General features: G+C 36.3%; 1 protein-coding gene across 1 annotated transcript in view; it reads left to right on the top strand.

Annotated features, from left to right (window-relative positions):
• LOC5565978 overlaps nucleotides 1-22,770 on the top strand; it is a 769,372-nt gene that overhangs the window by 410,383 nt on the left and 336,219 nt on the right. Inside the window, exon 3 of the mRNA XM_021850123.1 lies at nucleotides 8,975-9,029. The gene's annotated coding sequence lies outside the window, so the exon portion shown is untranslated. The remainder of the gene's footprint in view (nucleotides 1-8,974; nucleotides 9,030-22,770) is intronic.

The following is a 22,770-nucleotide window of genomic DNA, read 5'->3' on the forward strand; positions in this document are numbered from 1 at the left end:
ATGACTGCCAGTAATGCGGCTTTACCGCTCGGAGGGCACGCGTGTGGCCAGTCGAAGCACCCATATCATAGCATGGATACTGGGTAGTGAGACATTGTTTTGCAGCGAATCCAACCACAATCGTTATTTTGCGGTGACACTGTTCCGCCGATCGTCAAGATCGCTGTCAGTGTTGGTACGGTTTCGTTGCCCTCTCGTCGTATGATACGACGGACCACGGTTACTCCCTGCTCCTTCAGTTCGTCAAGAATCTCTTTAATTTCATAGTTAACCGATTCGCGGCAGCTGATAACACTCTGATTAAGAACTGGATGCTCGATTATTTAGATTGGGAATACTTTTGTTACAGTGAACTAAATTATATTCTTGAGAAAGCCCTTTCTGACGAATTCCAGATTGGATTCTCTTTATAATGACTACTTGAACTAGGGAAAATCCAAGGAAATCGTTGATTCCATTTTTAATCTCTTCAAGTGACTTATAGTCACTTTGAACAAACGTTCAGTTTTGGTGTCATAAGTAAAAAATGTATGCCCCTTCTCTTCAAGATGTTTGAGAAGAAGCTCGCGATCTTTAAGAGTTTCCGGCAGTATGCGACAGTCTCCTATCTTTGCGATTTGGTAGGAAACCTCGATTCCCCTAATGAGTTCAAGATCTTATGCCTAAATCCCCCAAATTTGGAACCACTTCCTCACTTGAATCAAAGGGCCTGTGATAAGGGGCTGCTTCGATTTGACGTTCAGAACTTGTCGATTCGAACCGCTGTGCAGTGTGGTCATTCATCGAGTGGCGCTAAAAGTGTTTTCCGACGACACTACTGCAGTGCCATTCGTCGTCCTTCTGGGCGGCTCAAACGAACGATAGGAAAAGCGACAGAGCCTCGAGCGCGCCGTCCAATTCCTAGCAATGTGTGTGTGCGAGTTTTTCGATCTGTCCGATTATTGCCAACTGCAGCCAGTCAGCAGCAGCGAGCCCCGATGGTTGTCGCAATTCAGGCGCTCCCAGGGTGCGGTGCGGTGATCTGATAAATATATTCATTGCATTTGAAGGGTAGGAAAATCCATTCCCGTTTTCTGCATGAGCCCGAAAGAGGATATGGGGTGGATTTGGATTTTTGTGACTGGAAGTGACGCGTAGTCGAGCTCTGTCGTCGGCTGCAATGGACATCCGGGAACCGAGTCCTGCATGCACGTCTCATAGCAAATACCGTTTGTGCCCGGGTACCCAATAAAACTTGGTAATTAGTTTGAGTCGGAAATGAATAAATTTTAGATTGTTGTGGGAAGTATTTTGTTTACGAATTTGTTCGACGGGACTAATGATGGGGACTCGTTTCGTGGAACACACACATAAATCGAGTTAGAATTTGTGTACGAAGCTAGTGGGATTCGAAGCATAGAAAATCTCTGAAGTGACATGATTTCAAAGGTTTATTAAAAGAGGACGAAAAACAGACAGATACAAAGAAGGACGCTGATGATTTGCGGAAATTCTTCCTTCTTGAAAAATAGGAGTTCAATGAGGAAAAATATTCTCATATTTTGCTCTTAAGAACTTGTTTTCTTTTGCCTTTTTATCATTTCGTTTTTTATCCTTTCGCCCGTTTTGTTTTTGGATACGAGAGTAAGCAAAAATGGAATGGCCATTATTCATTTGGATCGTAGTGCGATTCTTAGCAGTTCCGATCAATCACAAAGTAGCAACCATTAACATATACAGTCAGTCTTCAACGATCAGGCCAGGTCATTCAAAAGTTCCCTGAAGCATATTCTGACATTGCGTCCTCAATGGGACATAGCCTGCTATTTCGCTTGATGTTCAAGGATCACTTCTACAGTTATTATCTGAAAGTCATTTTTGCATTCGTAAATCATGTGGCTAGTACAATTATTCTCTATGCCCAAGGAAGTCAAGGAAATTTAAATTACGAAAGCATCCTGGATCGACCAACAAGATTTTTGCAAAACAAAATTTTTACTGAATTCAACAAAAAAAAATGAGTGTGTAGTAGGTCGTCTTTTATTTTTCTAAAATTCGAAATGCTATAAGTTTTTCTATTGAACAAAGCTAGTTGACATAACATTGATAATTACAAATAGAATGAACTTCCGTGCTGAATATCAACGCCCGCTGGAGAATTTGTTACCAGTGGCTTTTCCTACTCATGTTGCGTGCAGTATAGCAGCGAGCTCGATTTTGCACATGGGGGTCATCTACGCTTGATACCTTCAGAGCCATTGGGAGACCTCTTGGCGTCCACGTACGGACTTCAAAGTTTACCTGTTTTTTTTTCTTACCAAAACGAGCACTTGATGAACTTATAACATTTCGCATTTAAAAAAAAAAGACACGGACACCGTCTTCAGCCATTTAGCTGCACAGACTGTAACTTAACACTAGACAACGGACAAGCATGCTCCAGTGGCACAGCCGAGAAACAATCGAACCCACACTCCATGACACTATGCGCTTAAATGCCTGACGACACTAACCGCTCGACCACGATGCCCACTTTTTTTCGATAAAATAAAAACAAGAAATTAGCACGACCTAGAGTGTATGAAGCCCGAGGAACGTCAAAAATTTGCTTGAGAACCCCTGTAATCCCATTTGTCAATTCGGAGAACTCCCTTGGAACCTTGTTTGATCTCTTGTGCACCTTATGACGTCTGGAAATTCTTCTGAAACTCCTTGGAGATTACAATGTTGAACATCCTTTCGAAACCCAGGGATACATTTGGGCATGGTCTATGAACTTCTGTGAGCCACTTCAAAACCTAAAAAAACACGCTTAGGAACTTTAAGAATCCCTTGCAACTTCAAGGGATCATCAAAACTATTTACAATGATTGGGATGTCTCTGATCTTAAACCTCTTCCGTGTCCTTATGAGAATCTATTGGAAACTTCTGAAGACTCTTTCAGGTCTCTTCAGGAAACATCTGGAAAAGTTTTGCGACCAAAGTTGTGGTCTAAGGATTCTATATGTAGATATTTTCCCGTTAAAATAAAGATTCTCATGAGGAATTTAAATAAAATAAGAGAGAGTCATAAGGCTTACATGGAATTCTAAGAAATTACAAAGATATTCTCAGAGTTTCTTAGCATTTCATAAGTCATCATAATTTTTTAAATGGTTTTCAAAAACAAACTCAGTGTTCTCTTAGTGGCTGCTATTATTATTATCATTATTATTAAGACTTTCAGCCTGTGATTGGTTCGTCTGCATTAGTGGCTTCTGGATATTTTTACAGGATTTACGAAAAATAATCGACCATTTCTAGACTTTAAATTATATATGGCAATTAGATGGAATTTTGCTAATCGAGTCTATCAAATTCTTGCAAAGAAGTCGACCGATCGCAATAATCACGATTTTCACAAGTTTTTTAATTTTCATAGGTATGAATTCCTTTCATTTGTTTGTAATTTGGCTCATATCGCTGTACACCAGCGATATAAGCAAATTTCAATTTTCATCTCGGAAAATATTCTTTTTGCAATTTCTCATCGTAATAGGCTGTTTTTCATCACGCTAATCTGTCATGAAACGGCCTACTTTCCTGCACTGAAGAATGCAGTGCGGCAATAGTCATTACCTAACTGAAACCAGTGCTTTAATGATTCATTGCGCAACGCTTTCACCTTACACAACAATTTCTCAGAAATTGTAAAATAATAGTGTATGCATTCCGATATAATTTCTGATACCCTCAAGTGGTCTCCTATGAAATTGCAAAAAATGTTGTACGTAACTCGTTGCAGAACTCGATTTTTACAGCACTCGTCGTAATTATCCTACTCGGCAAGCCTCGTAGGATAAATTTACGACTCGTGCTGTAAAAATCATCGTTCTGCAACTTGTTCCGTAAACTACTATTATTTGTCTAATCCAGTAATTAAAATCTTTTTAGAGTTCTCATGCGAATGCCCCTTACGATTCTTTCATGAACTTTTCCAATATTCAACCATGTACTTTTAAGAGATTTTTCTGAGAGTTCCTGCGAAGATTTCTTCATGAATTATTTCCGTACTTTTTCAGTGCACCATTATAATGCTCTAGAATTGCACCATATAATGCTCTAGAAATTATTTTTAATATTTCTCCTAGAGGACCCTCGACGTAGTTATTACATATAAATATCACTTGTTAGTTTAAAATGTTATCCACTTGCTCATTGTAGATTTGTTAAGGATTTTCTGGAATAACTGAAGATTTCTTCTGGAAAAAGTACACGAAATTCTAGGAGTCTCACCAAAATTGTCTTCAAGATAACCAACCAAGAACTTTTTTCACAAATTTTTCAGAGAATTCACCAACAGTATTCCTAACTTTGCCTTTGAAGTTTCTCCAAAAGATTTACATCTGGTTCTTTCAACAAATCTTTCAGAGATTCTTCCGAAATTGTTTGAGGATTATCAGAATTATCCAGGACTACCTGCAAAAACATTAAATGATTCCACTAGGTGTTACTCTAAGGATCCCTCTTAATATTCGCCAAGATTTTCATATGCAATTAAAAAGAAGACAATCAGGGAAATAACTTGAGTGATATCTGCATTTCAACCAGACAGTTCTCTTAGTGTTTCTTTAGATGTCTCTAAAAAATAAATTAGTTTTGCCACATTCCTTCAAAACTTTTTTGAAAATAAAATTTTACAATTTCCTTCAAAATGCCAAACTTTCCTAGGAAAATTCTAAATGATTCGCACATTTCCAGCGGAATTTGTTTTTTTTTCAAAAACTCTTTATACGTAAAACATTTCCGAGAAATTTGTTCTTTAAAAATTTATTTTTTAATGAAATTTGTCGTGACATTTATTAACTCTTCTTCTACCAAGGGGATGAAAACTTACGCCGACTACCAAGGGTCCAAAAATGTTGGAAGTGCAACTTTGAGCATACATATCTCTGTCGTTTTCGAAACGATTTACTAAAAATTTTCAGCAATGGAACCGGACACTATTTAAAATTGATATTTATTTTTGCCTTTTTGAAACAGATGTGTCTACCCAAAGGTACTTCCGAGTTTTTTTTTTTTAAACGCGTTTTTTCCACAAATTCGACAACGAAACAAAATTTAAAGCCATGACATGTAGTTTTTCCAAGATTAATTTGCTTGATTGAGTATAATGAACATGTTTGAGCAGAAATTGACATTTTTGATTACACTCAAAATTTTCTTTTACCCAAAATAGGACGAAAACCCCTATTTTTCGGACCCGTTTGCCTGTAACTCAAAATTCAAAGCAATAACATATAGTTTTTTCGACATGAATTTGGCTGTGAAAGTCAAGTGAACATGTTTTAGTAAAAAAAAATGAGTTTCCGAAAACACTCAAAATTTATTTTACCCACAAAACCACACAAAGCCATAGTTCCTGAGCTTTTTTGTTTGTAAATCAACACTGAAGTCTATTATTTGTAGTGTTTGAGTAGAAAAAAAAATGACTACACTCAAAATTGTTGTTAACCTAGAAAACAGCACAAAATCCTGATTTTGTTCGTCTATAATAAAAAAACTCAAGGCCTTAACGTGAAGTTTTTTCGGCAATCTTTTTTGAAATCACGTGAAAATGTTTGAGCAAAAATTGAAATTTATGATTACATCTAAAACTTCCTTCAATGTTCATTTACATAGGATCTAGTTCTGGCAATTCGTTTTTGTGTAGTTTTCCAGGTAAAATTTTAAAGTGCATATAATTTTTTTTCTACTCAAGTATATTCCATTGTTTTCTACAAGCAAATACATTACGGAAAAACTACACGTTATCGCCTAAATTTTTGATTTACAGATGAAAAATACCTAAGGAAAGTCAGTTTCTGTATTGTTGGGTAAAAAAAATGTTTTGAGTGTAATCGGACATTTATTTTTTTAATCAATATGTTCACTTGACTTTAACAATTAATTCAACATCGAAAAACCTAAATTTCATCAAATTGAATTTTGATTTACAAGCAAACGGGTCCATAAAATAGGGATTTTCTCTATATTTCAGGGCAAATTTTTTTTGAGTGTAATCAAAAATTTCAATTTCTGCTTAAAAATTTTCACTTGATTTGACTACACGTAATGTTCCTTTGATTTTCACATACAATTTCATGTAAAAAAAGGTGTATGTCATCGTTTTGATTTCGACCGCATTCAAAGAGTTAAACTTTTTTCGCTGAGATGGTCTAATTGTCAATCCACCACTTCAGAATTGATATGGGAAAATAAAAAAAAATCTATCGAATAGTTATCCAAAATGATACGAGTAAGCGTGCTACATGGAAGATAGCTGTATCTGTATCCAACATTTTAATATCAAAAATAAGCAGCCATGCGTCTCCATGATTTGGGTATGCAGGCCGTGATTCTGATTCAACATACCCTAATTACCACTCCACTTACCAAAGAAACATTTCTCACAAACTTACCTAAATTCATTGTTGAAAAATGCTAGAAATGAAAGAGAATTTCCAAATTCTAACACGACCTGTAAAGGAGCAGCCAGGGATTGAATTTTGAGATAATTGAGAGTATCTCTCACTTATTACTCTCTGTGACAATCAAGATCCGCAACGCATCATGAAAGTCTGTACATCATGTTCTGCTACAGCTCTGATTTGATCGGAAGGATAACAGTGCATGTGCATGATAAAACCCATCTCAATAAGCTCCATAGGTAGGAATGTTCGGGGATTGTTTATCAAGTCAGTAACATTTAACACCAACCCCCAATGAGAAATAAGCGAGTAAAACGGGTTTTATCATCGCTCTCTATATGGAGCTCTTGCTCGCTGCTCTTATTTATCATTCATGTTACAACTTGTGAAACATTACCGATTATGAACCGCTACAGATGGGATGTGTTCCTTCGCTTGCTTTGATCGAGAGCGAATATTGCAATGCCTAAGAGCAACGATTCCTATGCAGTACTGAGGCATAAATTGCGAAATCTGTCAATCATTTCGCACCCAAATCGTTATGCCAATTAATATTCACACGTTTCGATTTAAATCAGATAAATTTGCCAGTTTTTGCTCGGCGAGGATGCTGCAGCAATCTTCTAATGATTAGTTGGCGGCAAACATTAGAATCAAATCAGCAGATCAGCATCGCATCATATGAATGGTCGCATGGCATTCACCCGACGTCATGTGAGACTCCTCTCAAGCACACCAACAACGCCAATCTGCTAATTGTCAATTATTTGCAACTACAGTGGAAGATTGGTTCCTCCGATGCGATGGATGCTATGATATTAATTTAAATTTAATTAGCAAATGACCGGCTCAAGTAGGGGTCGTTGGCAGCGGCGGAACGTCATTGTGCGAGGAAGTTTTCAATTGTTTGCCGAAATTACTGGCAGCATGGTTATTCAGTACTGAGCGCAGTTCAATTACTGTTTGGAAGATTTTTTTTGAGTTTGAACTCTTTTGACTTTGAATGCAGCTTTCAATTAGGTTAGGTCTAATAGGTTCTCTTGTCCATTCAAGAAACAAACATTCCAATTCATTTTTTCCCGACTGTGAAATCTCTGAAATTTTTATGAGAGTATAAAATGTGAACTGGTTTCAATGAGAAAAAAAATATTTTGCATTGATATTTTCTACCAGAGAAAATTTCAAGTGAGATCAACTTCACATTCATCTGTTATTGAAAAAAAGCGATTTTTTATCATTGGAATCTGTTTTGTGGAAGCAAACAATTATAACGAATATTTTTCAACTTTGCAATAATATTTCCAAAACCAAATTGAAAACACATCTAAAGCTTTTCTCCATGTCGCTCGAAACTAACTAAAACAAACGCTGACAATGATAATTGTGTGGCCGAGTTGCGGTCGCCATGTGGTTAGTTAATTTCAAATCAAACAGCCGGTCCCATCTAAAACCACCCAAACCTATCAAAGCATTGTGCCAATTATGTATCGTTATGAAGTTGCACCTCGGGACCACAATAGATGTCCTGGCTACCATTAAGTGTGCAAATATTTGGCTCTGGTAACAAACGAACACACACATACACAATCATACGCACGCAGTCAATTTTTGCGTTCAAGGTTTAATTAATCGCTTCTGAATTTTGTTTGATTTTCCAACAGTCACTCACAGCGACTCCCAACGTCGTCGCCATACATTCGGTTGCTGTAGCTATCCCGATCAGTATGGAGTTACACAATTATAACCACCAGAGATATAATTTCAAAACCTTTTTCATCACAAATTGTTGAATTATAATCGATTAGTTGTAAGATTTGTTTCATTATTTTGTACCAAAAACTGGCCAAAACATTTCTTGTTTGCGTTTTAGGACCCCATTCATTTTCATAAAGTTGTGTATTTTGACTATTTACATCATTATGGAAGTTATAATTTTTATATTCGTTTCGGATCGGGTAAAGCTCGTTTTAAACTGAATAATTGCACATTTTGCACCGGCGACCATTTTCAAAACCGCACTTTTCCAGAATCCCACTAGTGGGACAGGGACGGGAGGGGGTCCGTTTATTTTTCCCCACTCTCTCTCTCTCTCTCTCTTCCAGTGATGTGGTTTCATATTCGCGGAAATGGCAAATAGTTTTCGCTTCGTTACGGTTATTATTCTTTGTTTCAATATTATTGCACCGAATTCGCATGCACTGACACACAAACACTCACACATATGCAGATGTTCGAGTGCATTGCAAATACTGCGGAACCATCAACAACGTGTGCGGTTGGACGAGAGAAGCTTAAATGTTGAACGAGCGTGAAATTTTAATGATTTTTCCTCACCATGGGAGGTTCTCAGCAGTGCACTGGGTTTGGGTTGGGTTTGTTTTTCGGGGGATTTTCCCTCTTAAACGTAGAGGGAATAAAATGATTCGTTAGGGGTATCATGATTGCCGATTACTACCTTGAAGGGGATTTGCAAAGCACTCGAAGTGAGCTTTTTTGCCGGAATTCGAATAATGCTAACGAGTATCTTTTTTGTCTTTTTTTTCAGAATCGTTACCGTTGTAGTGGAAGGAACTGGAGAGGATAATCACTTGATGCATTCGGTGTAAGTTATTTTAGTTAATCTTCTAAGGGGGATACTTTTAGGAATGATACTCGCTAGGAATGAATGATTTTAGCTTAGTTCAATACAAAAATAATTAGATTTTGAATTCTCAAAAATACTCATATTGATTCAACTCAAAATTTGAAATAATTCACCGCCAAAATCAGAAACAGTCGCATGCATGCAGTGTGTAGAGATATCAAGCTTTAAGACAAATGTTGGCACGTCAAAATATGTGATATACAATTCAATTTTTGTAGCCTTCTTTAGCCTTGTGGTAACATCCATGGCTTCAAAGCAAAGTCATGCTGAAGGTTTCTGAGATCTATTCCCGGTCGGTTCAGGATCTTTTCGTAATGGAAATTTCCTTGACTTCCCAGGGCATAACATATATTCGTACCTGCCACATGATATAAGAAAACGAAAATGACAATTTTGTCAAACAAAGCTCTGGAATTGCTCTTAAAACACTATGCTGTTCCAGTAGGAACGTTATGTCAAGACACGCTCATCACTTTTTTTGTAATCAAACTGCAATACTATTGTTTTGTTCGGGGGTGACCGAACGAGGGATTGAACCCACGACCCACGAAAAGCAGAAGCGAAAGTCATTAGACTACAAACTCTGTCCAAACTATAGTTTATAAAGTTTCTAAATATGGTCCACTTACACTGCGGAACACGGTTAAGTCTCAATACCGCTATTAACTTAATTAAAGATTGCTGAATCCATTGCCATTTTCAGAAACATCATAGCACGTCTCATTTTTGAGATGTTGAGCTGTTGAAAATGCTAAATTTGACTATTTCAGCCAACTTGCATGCCAGTTTGCCAGCTTGTATGGCAATTTATTTGCTTAATTTGCCTCACAACTCAAACTTCATGTGTATAACAATACTTATAAACAAAGTTCATGATACTTCCGATGCTCAAAAGTTATTTTTTGTTGGCTTAAAAAAGTTTTGTATTTTGCCATGTAAGAGAAACGAAGAATTTTGTAAAGAGACCGTTAGCATGTTAAAAAATTCGATTAAATCTAAATTTTACCGTTCAATTTCAAACAAATTTTAGCTGAAATGAAAGTTAAAGTCCTATTTAGCATGCTTGGTGGATTAGATCCCCAAAATTTTTGATAAATCATTGTTTAATTTTTATGTAAACATCAATAAAACCAATGTTTTATGCAACTTTGGCGACCTGTAGCTAAAAATTGTGACGTACTGGAACAATTCTTAGAACGGCATCAGATTCAGCAGCCCCAAATCTACTAGAGACACATAATTTGATCCTTGAGACACGCAAAAATGTCATGTGTGTTACGCTGTGTTATCATAGCATAATTCATTTAAAATCCACATGGGTGATAAATTCTTGGCACATCCTGTGTGGCACCGCTACTCTTAACATCCACTAGTGTCTTTGATTGTCGACAAGTTGGTGCACCACTCAGCGATAAAAACTCAGTCTTGTTTGCTTTCCAGCTCAGTTTTCCACTCGGGTTCACATCGCTCCTGGTTCGTATTTATATAAATCTGCATAATTGTATCGCGTTGATTCGCACAACGAAAAGATGACTCTCAGCTCGGTACGATACAACCTAGGATTCAACTAACCCTTCTCCTCCAGTGTATCCTTTAAAACTCAAAAACGACGAATTATGGTAAGTATCCCTCAGCAAGAGAAGTTGAACGAGAGACGAAATGCATTTCTGGAAACGGTTTTCCCGCCGCCGCCAAACAACGAACGTGAAATTGAATCAAACTGAATTATCATAGATAATGGCCACAGAAAACCCTAGTCCTAGACTCTGCTCTGAGTCTCGTCGTCCTGGTTGTTTGCCGGTGCATGCATGCTGCTCTTCTGGTTCGAAATGGGTTCGGACTTGCCTCCTCTGGATGGCAAAGTGCAGGAGCTGGGCTTCCAAGAACAAATGTTTGCTCAAGCCTTTTTTTCTCACGAATCGTGGCTTAGGGTGGGACGGAAGTTAGACAAAATCATGAAGAATGCTTTGGGATTAATCTGGCTGTATGTTCAAAACGAAAAATTCTGAAGTCAAAATAATTTTTGTCTCAAGCCATGGTTATCTGATCGCAAAAATTATTCAGATTTCAAGAATTATTCAGATCAGTGCGCCCTACTTTCAGAGGTTGGGGCAGTAGCACATTCCAGGCCGAGAAGTCAGATTCCACCAGACTACAAGAACGATTGCCAACGAAATAGTAAACCCATGGGCGTAGCCTAGGGGGGAGATGGAGATGGTATTTCGCTAAATAGCCGAATATAAAAATTAACAAGATTTTTTTAAACTTTTCAAACATTGTTTCCAGTCTCCAGCATTCATATTCATCAACATTTGGTTTATAAAATTTAATATTTATCAAACTATTACTGGAAAATTTCTTCATGGACATGTTTTTAAAATACCATTGAATAAAGTTCAAAAAATTAATTTCCGAAAATTCGTTTTGGAAATATTTAATCGTACTGAAAGCAGGATAGTTATGTATTTTTCTACGTTCATTGCCTTTCGCTAAATAGCGGTACACATATAACTTCTCTGAGGAAGGCTTCAACCACAAGCCGAAAGGTCAGAAGTAAGTAAGTACATCATGACTTACCGTATCAAAAATAGTAATTTTGGATAAAAAAAAGACTTATTCCTTTGAAATCGTTCGCCTACCCTGATTGTTGGAAATCCTGGCTCCACCAATGATTATACCAGTAGCAGCAGCCGGGATCTAATCCCAAACGCAAATAGTCCTGCGACTATAAAATGTTAAATAAATACAGCCAAACATAAATTGTGTAGGATTTTTTTGCCTCTCCTGATACGGAGACCAGCGAGAAAGGATTGCGCACGGATTGCGAAGAAAAATGCCTGGACAGTGCAATCTGGAAGTGGCTCTTATTGTTGTAGCCCGGGGATGCAAATGCTGCTGCTGCAGCCAAGCGAAGCAATCGTTCACAACGGACAATCAGGATGAGGATAATCTGCGAAATGGGGAAATTTTTCCTTATCTCCCGGAATCAACGGATACATTTGTACGGGTTTAACGATCCGATGCGATGGCAATTTCTGTTCCAATTGTAGTAAGCTAGAATTTGGATGATAATCTTTGTGATTACTGTCTGTGAGTTGAGCACAATATATTTAGGGTTGAAGTCAAACTGTACATCGTCGATTCTAGTATACGACACTGAAGACGGCCTTACAGTTGAGGTCGAAATACGTGTATCTGTCAAAGGATTCATCTACTTAAACTGTACTTTTTCCCAACACGAAAACATTATTCAATTTTCCATCGATTAATGACCGATTAATCAATTGAAGCCAACGTCGGTTCATTCCGAGCTTCTCAGAAAGATATCCTCAAAATGCGCTTTTAATAATCCACTCATTCAACCACTTTCTGATTAATTAAAATTGTGTTCTGATTTCGAAGGAATTCCACCACCCACTGCTTTTCTCTCAATTGGTATGCTTGACGGATGATTGGCGGGAGACGTTTTCGCCTTCGCACTTTTATAGCAATAATGAGGGTAAATTGCTCAAGTAGAATAAGCGCTTCTAAGCTGTTCTAAGCGGCAATTGTTGTTGGATTACCAAGGGTAGAGCAGAGCATGAGAACATTTCTTGATTCAACTAATGTGCATCCATTTCCTTGGCTTAGAAAGACATAAACACGATTGGCATTATTGGTGGCATTACTCATTCGTTTGGGCTTACAACTTTCAGCTTGATTCGGTACTGGATTGTATTAATAGCTTTAATCTGGTCGGCGTTAAGTCAAAGTGGTCAAAGTACAAAACTTGAAGAAATTTTATTTTTTCTTTCATTAGATACAAAATTACCTTACCTCCAATTCACTTTGATAAAATTTGAGGAATGTTGTAAACTGCGAGAGATATGTAACAGATTTACTTTGGATGATCAATAAAAATCTATAAGAGCATGCAGTCAGAATAAACCAAGAGCTTATTACACTAACAGCGAAAATGATCAGTGGACTGATGAATGCGAGGAAATGAAAGACATTTCAAGTGATTTGTCAGATTTTTTTTCGCATCGAATGATTCTTCTTCTCATCCATCAATTCATATATATAACCTAATTCGATGCATTTGATTTTGGTTTATAAACATTTACCATATTTGAATGAGTGGTCAGAAATTGCAATTATTTCTGCGCAGACAGAGCAGAACAAGTGTCAATAAGCAATAAGACGAATTCCTTCCAGAATGAGTCTAAAAACATAAAAATCGTGCTCGATAGTCTTCAATTTGGATTAAATTTTGCACATGTTTTTGGTTTGATAGAATAAGTGTTTTCCATAGAACAATTTATCATTTTGACTCAAGCATAACTTTTGAAAATGACCTATAAATGTTTGAAAGCAACTTATTTGAAAAATTCTAACTCCGTAACTGTTGATTTAAGAGAAAAAGGTTCTATGAAGAAGTTGTAGTGAACCGTTTGGACTATGAGAAAAAAATATACCCTGAAAAAATATTTTCTGTTTTTTCATGAAAAACTAAAAAACATATATTAAAAATTTAATTTTAAAAATTAAATTTTTTAAAAATTAAATTTTTGTCAAAATTAATACGTTTTGATGAAACAATAAGAATCTTGAAAAGATTCTAAACCATAATGATTTTATGGATAATTTCTCTAGAAGTAGCCGTTTTCAAATTATACCGAGCTAAAGTTAATTATGACCTTGGTCACGTCTATAGAATCATCTAAAGACCGAAATTTTAAAATTTGAAATTTTCAAAAATTAGCCAAGAAACTCATTAATGTTACCTTGGATTACGGTACATAGAAAAAGGAAGTTAAAAAAAACAATGTTTATTTTAATGAAATCATTAAACTAAGTTCTTATGTTAAAATCAAACCTGAAACCTGTCGAAAATTTTTAACCGATTTGAGCTCTTTCCCGAATTTGTCAACCGTAAGTGCAACATGGGGCTGACAAAATCGAGACATAAGTGTATTTAAATATAAAAATAGGCCATTTTTATTAGTTGTTCGCGATTTTCCATCAAGGAAAATAAGTAAGTTGAAAGAAATGAAATCTTTACTCAAGTAAACGCATTATTATTGATGGAAAATCGCCAGAATTAATAAAAATTACCTATTTTAATATTTTAATAATATTTTTTGCATTAAACTATAATAATAATATTAATATAATTCGAAAACGGCTACTTCTAGATAAATTATCTATATAATCATTATGGTTCAAAATCATTTCAAGATTCTTATTGTATCATTAAAACCTATATATTTGACAAAAAACAAAATTTTAAAAATCGACGAAAAGTTGTTACTAGAAAAACATTTTATTAATAATTTCTCCATCATTAAACTTTGTCCCAAACATCTGTATACTATCAAGATTCTGTGGTGAAAATTAAAAATATATCAAAAATGAAATTTTTGAGTAATTTAAAATTTAATTTTTTTTTTTAATTTTTCATGAAAAAACATAGAATATTTTTTCATTGTATATTTTTTTCTTGTAGGCCAAACGGTTCACTACAACTTTTTCATAGAGCATTTTTCTCTTAAATCAACAATTTCAGAATTTTTCAAATAAGTTGCATGCCAAAATGTATGGGCCATTTTCATAAGTTATTCTCGAGTCAAAATGATTGATTTTTCTATGCAAAACACTTATTGTATCATACCAAAAACATGTGCAAAATTTACTGCAAATCGAAGATGTTCGAGTTCTGTGACTGACCGATTTGTCATGGAATTCGTCATAAACAGCTTGATTATTGCATTTTTTTGAGTCGATTTCAGAGTGTGATAGAAGGTTTCGATAGTTTTATGGTGTCTGTATGGAATGTCGTGGAACCCGCTCATTGGACCAGTATATTTTAGGCGGAACTAAAGATTTTAACTTGATCCACTCTGACTGAACGCATATATGAAAATTTCTGGTCTTCAATGCCCTGACCCGGCAAAACTCTAATTTTCAAGCTATCGTAGTTCTACTGATTTCGGGATTGAAGATATGGATTATTGAAGCATTTACGATACTGATGTCAAAGGGTCTTGAAAATCAGTTTATCTTAGAGATATGCACCCAGATTAACCATGCAAGCATTATATGATTATTATTTTCCTAGAAATTGTTCAGTCAGAGTGAACCAAGCGCACATAGATTAGTAGATTTCCGAAACTTGCGCTTGAGTTTGCAGAAAGTTTGCATGGTTTGAGTTTTTTTTCTGGGATTTTACAGGAGATGTTACAAAATTTAGTTTAGATTCCTCCAAGAGATTTGTGTGAAATCCCTGTTGGAGTTTTGTCTGAAAATTTTCTAGTAGTTTCTTCTTAAATTCCTCCAAGAGCATTCTTTTTAAAGTGTATTCTATAATTTTACATGCGCTTGTTTCTGAAATTCCTCTAGGAGTTCTTTTTACAATACCTCCAGAGAATGCTTGTAGATTTTCTTCTTGAGTTCTTCCAGGATTTTTTTTTCTGGAGTTCCTATAGGTATTCATTCCTCTAAATAAAATCTTTTTTACTTCTTTAAAAAGTTTCTTTTGTATTCTTTCGGAGGTTCCTTCGGAATGCCTCCGAAAGTTGTTCTTAAAATTCATTCAGAAGCTGCTCCTGAAATTCACCAAAAAGGTGCTTCAGTGATTTTTTCAGAAGTTCCTCTTGAAGTTGCTTCTGAATTATTCCAGCAATACCTCCTTCTCAAATTTAGAGAGGTTGACTCTGAAGCCGCTTGTAGGTTTCTCCAGGAGTTGCTTCTGTGATCCTTTTGGATATTTTTCTAAAACTCGTGAAAGAGTTTTCCTACAACTAAAAATTCGTCAATAAATTACTTTTGATTTTATTCCAGAAGTTCTTCCAGGGTCTCTTTCTGGAATTTCTCCAATCTTCTACGAGTTTCTACTTGAATTCCTTCTGCGGCTGTTTGCTTGAAGTATTTCTTCTGAAATTCTTCGAAGTAATTTTTTTTATTTCAACTTTTTTTTCAGTTTTTCCTTGGAATCTCGCCAGAATTTTCTCCTGTTATTCCCACAGAAGTTGCTCCTACAATTTCTTTGGAAATTTTTTCTCAAGTTTCTCAGATTGATGCTTCTAGAATTCCACCAAGAAATCCCCTGGAATTCTAACAAAAAAATCTGCAGAAATTCTCCAAAGAGGTACTCTAAACTGTCTTTCATTAGTACCTCTGAAATTCTTCTACGAGTTGCTTCAGGAATTCTTCAATAAATTGTTTCTAGAATTTCTCCTATTATTTTCCGAGAATTGCTTGCTGAAAAAGTTGCTTCTGAAATTCCTTCATTAATTTCTTGGGAAATAAATTCTGGAGTTGATTCTAAAGCCTTCAGAAGTTCCTGGTGGATTTTTTCCCAGAGTTGCTTCTGAAATTCTAAATAAAATTGCTTCTGGAAAAGAAGTTGCGTTAGGAAATTCTTACACAAATAATATTGAAATTCCTTCAAAAAAGGCCTGTGGAATTCAGGAGATGATTTTAAAATTCTTTCTAGGGTTCACCCTCATGGGGGAGTAATGAGTTGTTTTGGAATTTCTCAAGGTATTGCTTCTAGAATCACTTTGAGAAACCCTCCTGGAATTTCTACGAGAGTTACTTCTGTAATTCCCCATAGAGTTGATTTCAACTCGATTTCACCCGCTCTTAAAATTTCTATGATTATTCCTTCTGGAATTCCTCCGGGAGTAGCTTCTGGGTATCGTTCAAGACAGTCACTTCCTTCAAGAATTTATATTGGAATTCCTCAGAAGACATTGTCTATAATTGCTTAAAATGTTGCTTCTGGGGTTCCTCCCAGATATTCTCCTTGAAATCCGCCGAGAATCCTATGAATTCATATGGAAATGCTCATGCAATTTCATGCTTCTGGATTTCCTCAAAGAAATGCTTCTGGAACTCTTTTAATAGTTCCCACTGGAAATCCTCCAGGAGTTGCTTCTGGAATTTAACGAGGAATTGCTTCTGCAATACCTCAAGAGTTGTTTCTGGAAATTCTCAAGGAGTTGCTTTTTAAACGTTTAAAGAGTTCCTACTGGAACTTTTCCGAGGCTTGTTTTGGAATTCCTTAACGAGTTTCAACTGGAATGCCTCCGGGAGTTGCTTCTGGAATTCCTAAAGAAGTTGCTTTTGAAAAACCTCAACTTGCATTAGGAGTTTTTTTCAAGAGTTGCTACTGAAATTTTTACCGTACGAGCTCTTGCATTTCCTTCAAAAAATTGTCCTTCAATTTATCCAGAAATTTCGTCAGAGTATGTTTTTCGCGAATTTTATCCAGAAACACATACAAGTGCTGCCTCTTTGATTCTTTCAAAAGTTCCTCCTAGAGTAATTGAGGGGTCCAAATGCAATGGGATATAAGTGACATTTTGGTCGGCTTTGAGTTGAGTATACTGAAAAATTCTACTGATTCCAAGCTTTTCAATGATATTTTCAGATGATTTACTGTCAAATAGAAAAAATAACACAATTCTTGTTTTTTTTTTGCTCCCATACAATTCGTATGGGATGAAAAATTGCTTAAAAAAACTAAAAAATCGATTTTCTCAAAACTAGGTTTCTGTCACTTACACCCCTTCAATTACTTCCGGATATCCTCCACCAAGTTGCATCGAGAATGTTTTACAAAGCTTTTCTTAGAGTCCCTTTAATAGTATCTCCTGGAATTTCTTTAAGACGTTCTTGAGTATTTCATGGGATGCTTATTAACTGAAATTCCTTCCAGAGTTTTCTTTGGAATTGTTCAAGAAATTTGTCCTCAAAATCCTCCAAGAGCTGCTTCAAAAATTCTTCAAAAATTGCCTTTGGGATTCTTTTAAGAAACTCTTTTATTATTGTTTCAGAAGTTCCTACTGATATTTTTTCAAGAGGTCCTGCTGGAACTCTTAGGGACGTTTTTCTTTGTGAGTTTGTCCAAGAAACCCTTCAAGAGGTCTTTTCAAAATTGAAATTTATCTAATTGAGTTTCATTAGGAATTTTCCGGAAGTTTCTGGAATTCTTCAAGAAGCTTCTGAAATTTCTTTAGTAGACACTCCTGAAATTTCACAGTTTCTAGAATGAAACTGTTCAAAAATATCCTTCAAAAATTGTTTCTGAAACTCTGTCGGGAGTTCCTCCTGGAATTCCTCTGGGTGTTGCTTCGGAGTTTTCTCAAGGAGTTGTTTCGGGAATTCCTTCAAAAGATCCTTCTGGAACTCCCTCTGGATTTTTTCAAATTTCCTTTAGGAATTACTTCTTGAATCCTTTTAGGAAATCCTTCTGGTGTGCCTCCAAGAGTTGTTTCTGAAATTTTTCAATGGATTGTTTTTTATTGTTTTTAATGTTCTTCGAATTACTTCCATGCTTCTGGAATTACGCATTAGGTTGTTGTTGTTGTATTGAAGTTCCTTGAAGAGTTTCTTCTAGAAACCCTAAGAGAATGGTTCCTTCAAGAGTTTACACGGGAATTCCTCAGGGAGTTGCCTGTAAAATTCCTCAAGTTGTTGCTTCTGATGTTTTTCATGAGCTCTGGAGTTCATCTGTAAGTAGCAGCTTTTTTTTCATTTCTTAGGTTTTGGAATTCGCCACGAAGATACGCTAATGATTCCCCCAAAAGTTGCTGCTGGAAACTCTTCCAGGAATTGCTTCTAAAATTCCTTCAAAAGTTTCTCGTGATATTTTAACAAGTGTTTCTCCGGAAGTTCTTCAAAATGTTGCTTCTGGAATTCCTTCAATAAACTCTCATAAAAATACTCCACAAGTTGCTTCTGACATTCTCTTGAGATTGAAGAATCCATCGTTCGATGCTCAGCAATAATCAAAAATTTAAAATCAGTTTCATCGTTCAATTTTGAAGAAATACTCATGAAAATTTATCACCGCATAACAGATAACAAGTGGAATGCAATGATAGGTTTTTATTATCATTACTTCGATTTTGAGCAATAAAAAAAACTCTTCACGAAGTAGCTCCAGAGATTCACCAAGGAGTTGCTTCTGAAAATCCTCCTGAAGGTGCTCCTGAAGTTTCTTTAAGAGTTCCTCCTTGCACCCCACTGGGAGCTGCTTCTGAAGTTTTTTTTTTCAGGAATTCCTTCAGGAGTTTCTTCTGTAGTTATTCCAAAAGTTCCTCTGGTAATTTTGTCTGAGGTTGCCTCTTAAACTCCTTCAAGAGTTGCCTCTTAAACTCCTTCAAGAGTTGCTTCTGGAACTTCTACGGGAGTTTTTTTTGCATTCTTTAAGGAATTGATTTTCGAATTACTTCAAGAAATCCTCAGGGAATTGTTTCAGGAATCTATCAAAGTGCTGCTTTAAGAATTTCTCAAGGAATGGCTTCTGTAATTTCTTCTTCAGTTATTCCTGGAGTTTCCCCGGGTATTTATTCTTTTATGAGTTCCTTCAGTGGTTCCTTCAGCAGTTGCTTCTAAAATTCATTCCAGAGTTCTGAAATTCTTTCAAGCGTTTGTTCTAAAATGGTTCCACGAAATCAACGATTATTGGGATAAAGTTTTAAGTGTTGGCTAATAAATAAATTAATATATATTCATTTAGCTTTTTCCAAGAGTTCCATCTAGAATTTTTCCAAGAGCTATAGAAGGGATTCCTCTGAGTTTTTTTTTCTTTATATTATCTGAGAATTTAACTAAGCGGGATTCCTTCTGAAACATCTTGAGTAATTCCAGGTGGAACTTCTGGCAAAATCCTAGAGTTGCTTCTGGATTTCCTTCTTGGTGCCCAGGAGAATTTCCTGAAATTCCTCGAAGGGTTATATTTAGAGTCGATCCTGTAATTCCTAAAGGTGTTGCATTTGGAACTTGGTTACGATTTCCATCCAGTAAAACTCCAAGTATTTCAACTGGTTTTTCCCTAGAAGTTCCATTCAAAATTTCCCTCAGAAGAGAGCAATTCAACCCGACGGATAGGAGAAGAGACATCCATGAGTTCGTTTGCTATTATTTAGCTTCATATGGGAGTGTAGCCCTGCAAACATCTACAAAAATCCAAGACAAAACTAGCTAAAAGGATTTGTTTCTTCAGCAACATTCTTCATTCAGTTTTGAAGAACGATCATTTACAATGGGATGATAAGTTTGAACCTCCCTTACAGTACTAACATGTTTGGAGCATTTCTTCATAGTAATTTCCATATGAACCTACATTGTCTTTGGGCCATTTTTAAATCACCACCGAAAAATTAGAAAATTTCACAGTACACTACTTTAATGGTAAGGATGGTGTGGAAGATATGGGAGATTGGATTTTCAAACCTTTTTTAATTGTGAATCGCCCCAATGTACATTAATACTTTGTGGCGAATAGAGTTGTTATAGATTGAAATATAAAAATAGAGTAAATTGATTTCGATTTTACTTGTATTATGCTAAGCGTGTACAAGAAACAACGAGCGAAAGAAAACGAAAAGCGGATCAGGCGAAACGAGAACTGTGGAAAAGAAGACAGTTTTGAAAACAACTCGAGAGTTTGGTGACAACTTTCGTAGCAAACGGACGGTGTTTGCAATAGTGTATTTATTTGTCCGTTCGGCTCAAGTTTGGCCGATCAGTTGAGTTTCGGTTACTACATACTTGTACAAATCAACAACATTACAACTGCGTGTCTGCGTGAATTTTTATGACAGACAGCATGCTTAACATTGACTAGCATTCCTTGCTTTGCAAAGACAAATCATAAATTATTTGCAATCGAGCACGACGAAGACATCATCCGGCGACTAGAGAACGCACTCATGCACCCAGCGGGCGTTTAAAATCTTCTTCCAAAGTCAAACGAGGCAAACACACGATGTCTACCAAACAGTGAAAAAAAAAAACACTGGAAAACAAATCCCCTGCGCGCCAAACATAAACCCCGGTTTGTCACGGTGGCGGATGCGGCGGGCACTGACTGGCAAACACGGAACAACCTGTGAAGCCACGCAACGCACAGTGGAGTACCTGGAACAAATTTGTGGCCATAATTTCAAATTTTGAACAAAGCTCATAGTATGTCACCTTGACAAAATTGGGTAGAAGAAGGTGATTAATAGCTAGAAATAATTTTGACCATGATTGACCCTAATTACTCCCATGCGCATCGCCGTATTAAAATGAAAAATATGCTTTCTGCTTGAATCTGGTGGATCGCAGCAGTGCCAAGCGGACGGTACACGGAGCAATATCCAATTAAAATTTTTCCTTCCTCTGGGCCGTGGTTCGACCCACCCAATCATCCGGTGTCGAGGACGGCAGGGTGGAGGAAATTAATACGCAATGTCGCGAGACAGAAGGTCGATCGAGCGATACGCTGAAAAACTGGCTAAGTTGGTGCACCTACAGCGAAATTAAAGAAGGTAGTTGGTAGTAAGTTCTTGACCAAGTGCGCGCAGGCTTGTCCTGCTGGTTCTAGAGCTAAGAATAGTTAATGTCATCTCGAAGTATGAAGATTTGTGACCATATTAATGCAACAATTTGTTTTTGGATTAGCATAAACATTGGCATGTCGTTGTAAACAGTAATTTCGTTAACAGCATCTACTTCTACTTGAAGAAAGATTGCTTTAAGTATGTTGCATCAAAGTACACCAATTTGTCTTGATAATCCAAACTATATGGTGTTCTTGACATTTCCTTAACGGTAATGATATGGATTATCTTCATATGACTTTTCGATGTGTTTTTTCCAGGTAATCGATAAAATTTCCAATGTGAAAAAAATCTTTACCAAATGAGGATTCTTCCGTTTCCGGATTAGTACCCCAAAGCCGTGCACACTAGTACAACTGGATGCTTGAAAGTGTCATAAATGTGAATAGAGATTCGCTCTGTGAGTTCGTTAGAATTTCATCCATACAGATACAATCTTGAAATTGCTCTTTTTATTTCGGGAAATGTTCTTTGCAATTTCTTCATGGAAACCTTTTCAATGTTGCTATGATTTTCACACCTAAAAATTTATTTTTTAGAAATTCTGGCAGGAAATATATGAAACATCCATTGCAAGATTTGGACACATTGAGTAATGATTAGGAGTTCAAAAGTTCTGTCAGAGTTTTCAACAAGAACTCAGATTTTTTCTGTTATTTTATTGCTGAAAGACAGAAAAAGTATGACGATGAACTCTTGACAAATTCTCCCTTACTCGTCTGAAGAAATTCCACTTAAGAATCTTCAAAAGATTCTATTCACAACTCCTTTGTTGTATTCTCACTGAGTCCGCACTGATTGGTACCTTCGATTTCCTCGAGGTTCGAGATGCGTTTTTAGAGGTTCACAGGGCTTCACTAGGAGTTTTTTTTGGATTCCAAAGAATTTCTACTGATCACTAGAATTTCTTTGATATTCAAGTACTTCACGGATTTCAAAATTATTTCTAGTACTTCTAAAGTATAGTCTAGACTTTTTTGTAGACCTTAGTAGAGCATCAATTGGAAACTTCTATAGAAGTCCTTTCACTGTGGCAAAATCTGAGAAAATTTCTTGGTAAACCAACGCGAAGACCTCCATAAAGCTTTCTTTGGAGACCTCTATGGAGATCCTTATGGAGACCTTTGTAAACTCTTTATGGTATAGTGGTTTGGTAAGAATCGCGCTGAGAACCTATGATTGAATCATGAACTAGTTCAAGGCTAAAAATCTCGTTCACAGAGATAAACAAATACAGCAATTTATCTTATAGAAAAACTGCTCATTGCTGTTGAAAAACTACAGGTTTCAGGCTTTTTTTACTCTTGAATTATCCTT

This window comes from Aedes aegypti, chromosome 3 (assembly GCF_002204515.2).
Source record: "Aedes aegypti strain LVP_AGWG chromosome 3, AaegL5.0 Primary Assembly, whole genome shotgun sequence".
Taxonomy (NCBI): Eukaryota; Metazoa; Arthropoda; class Insecta; order Diptera; family Culicidae; genus Aedes; species Aedes aegypti.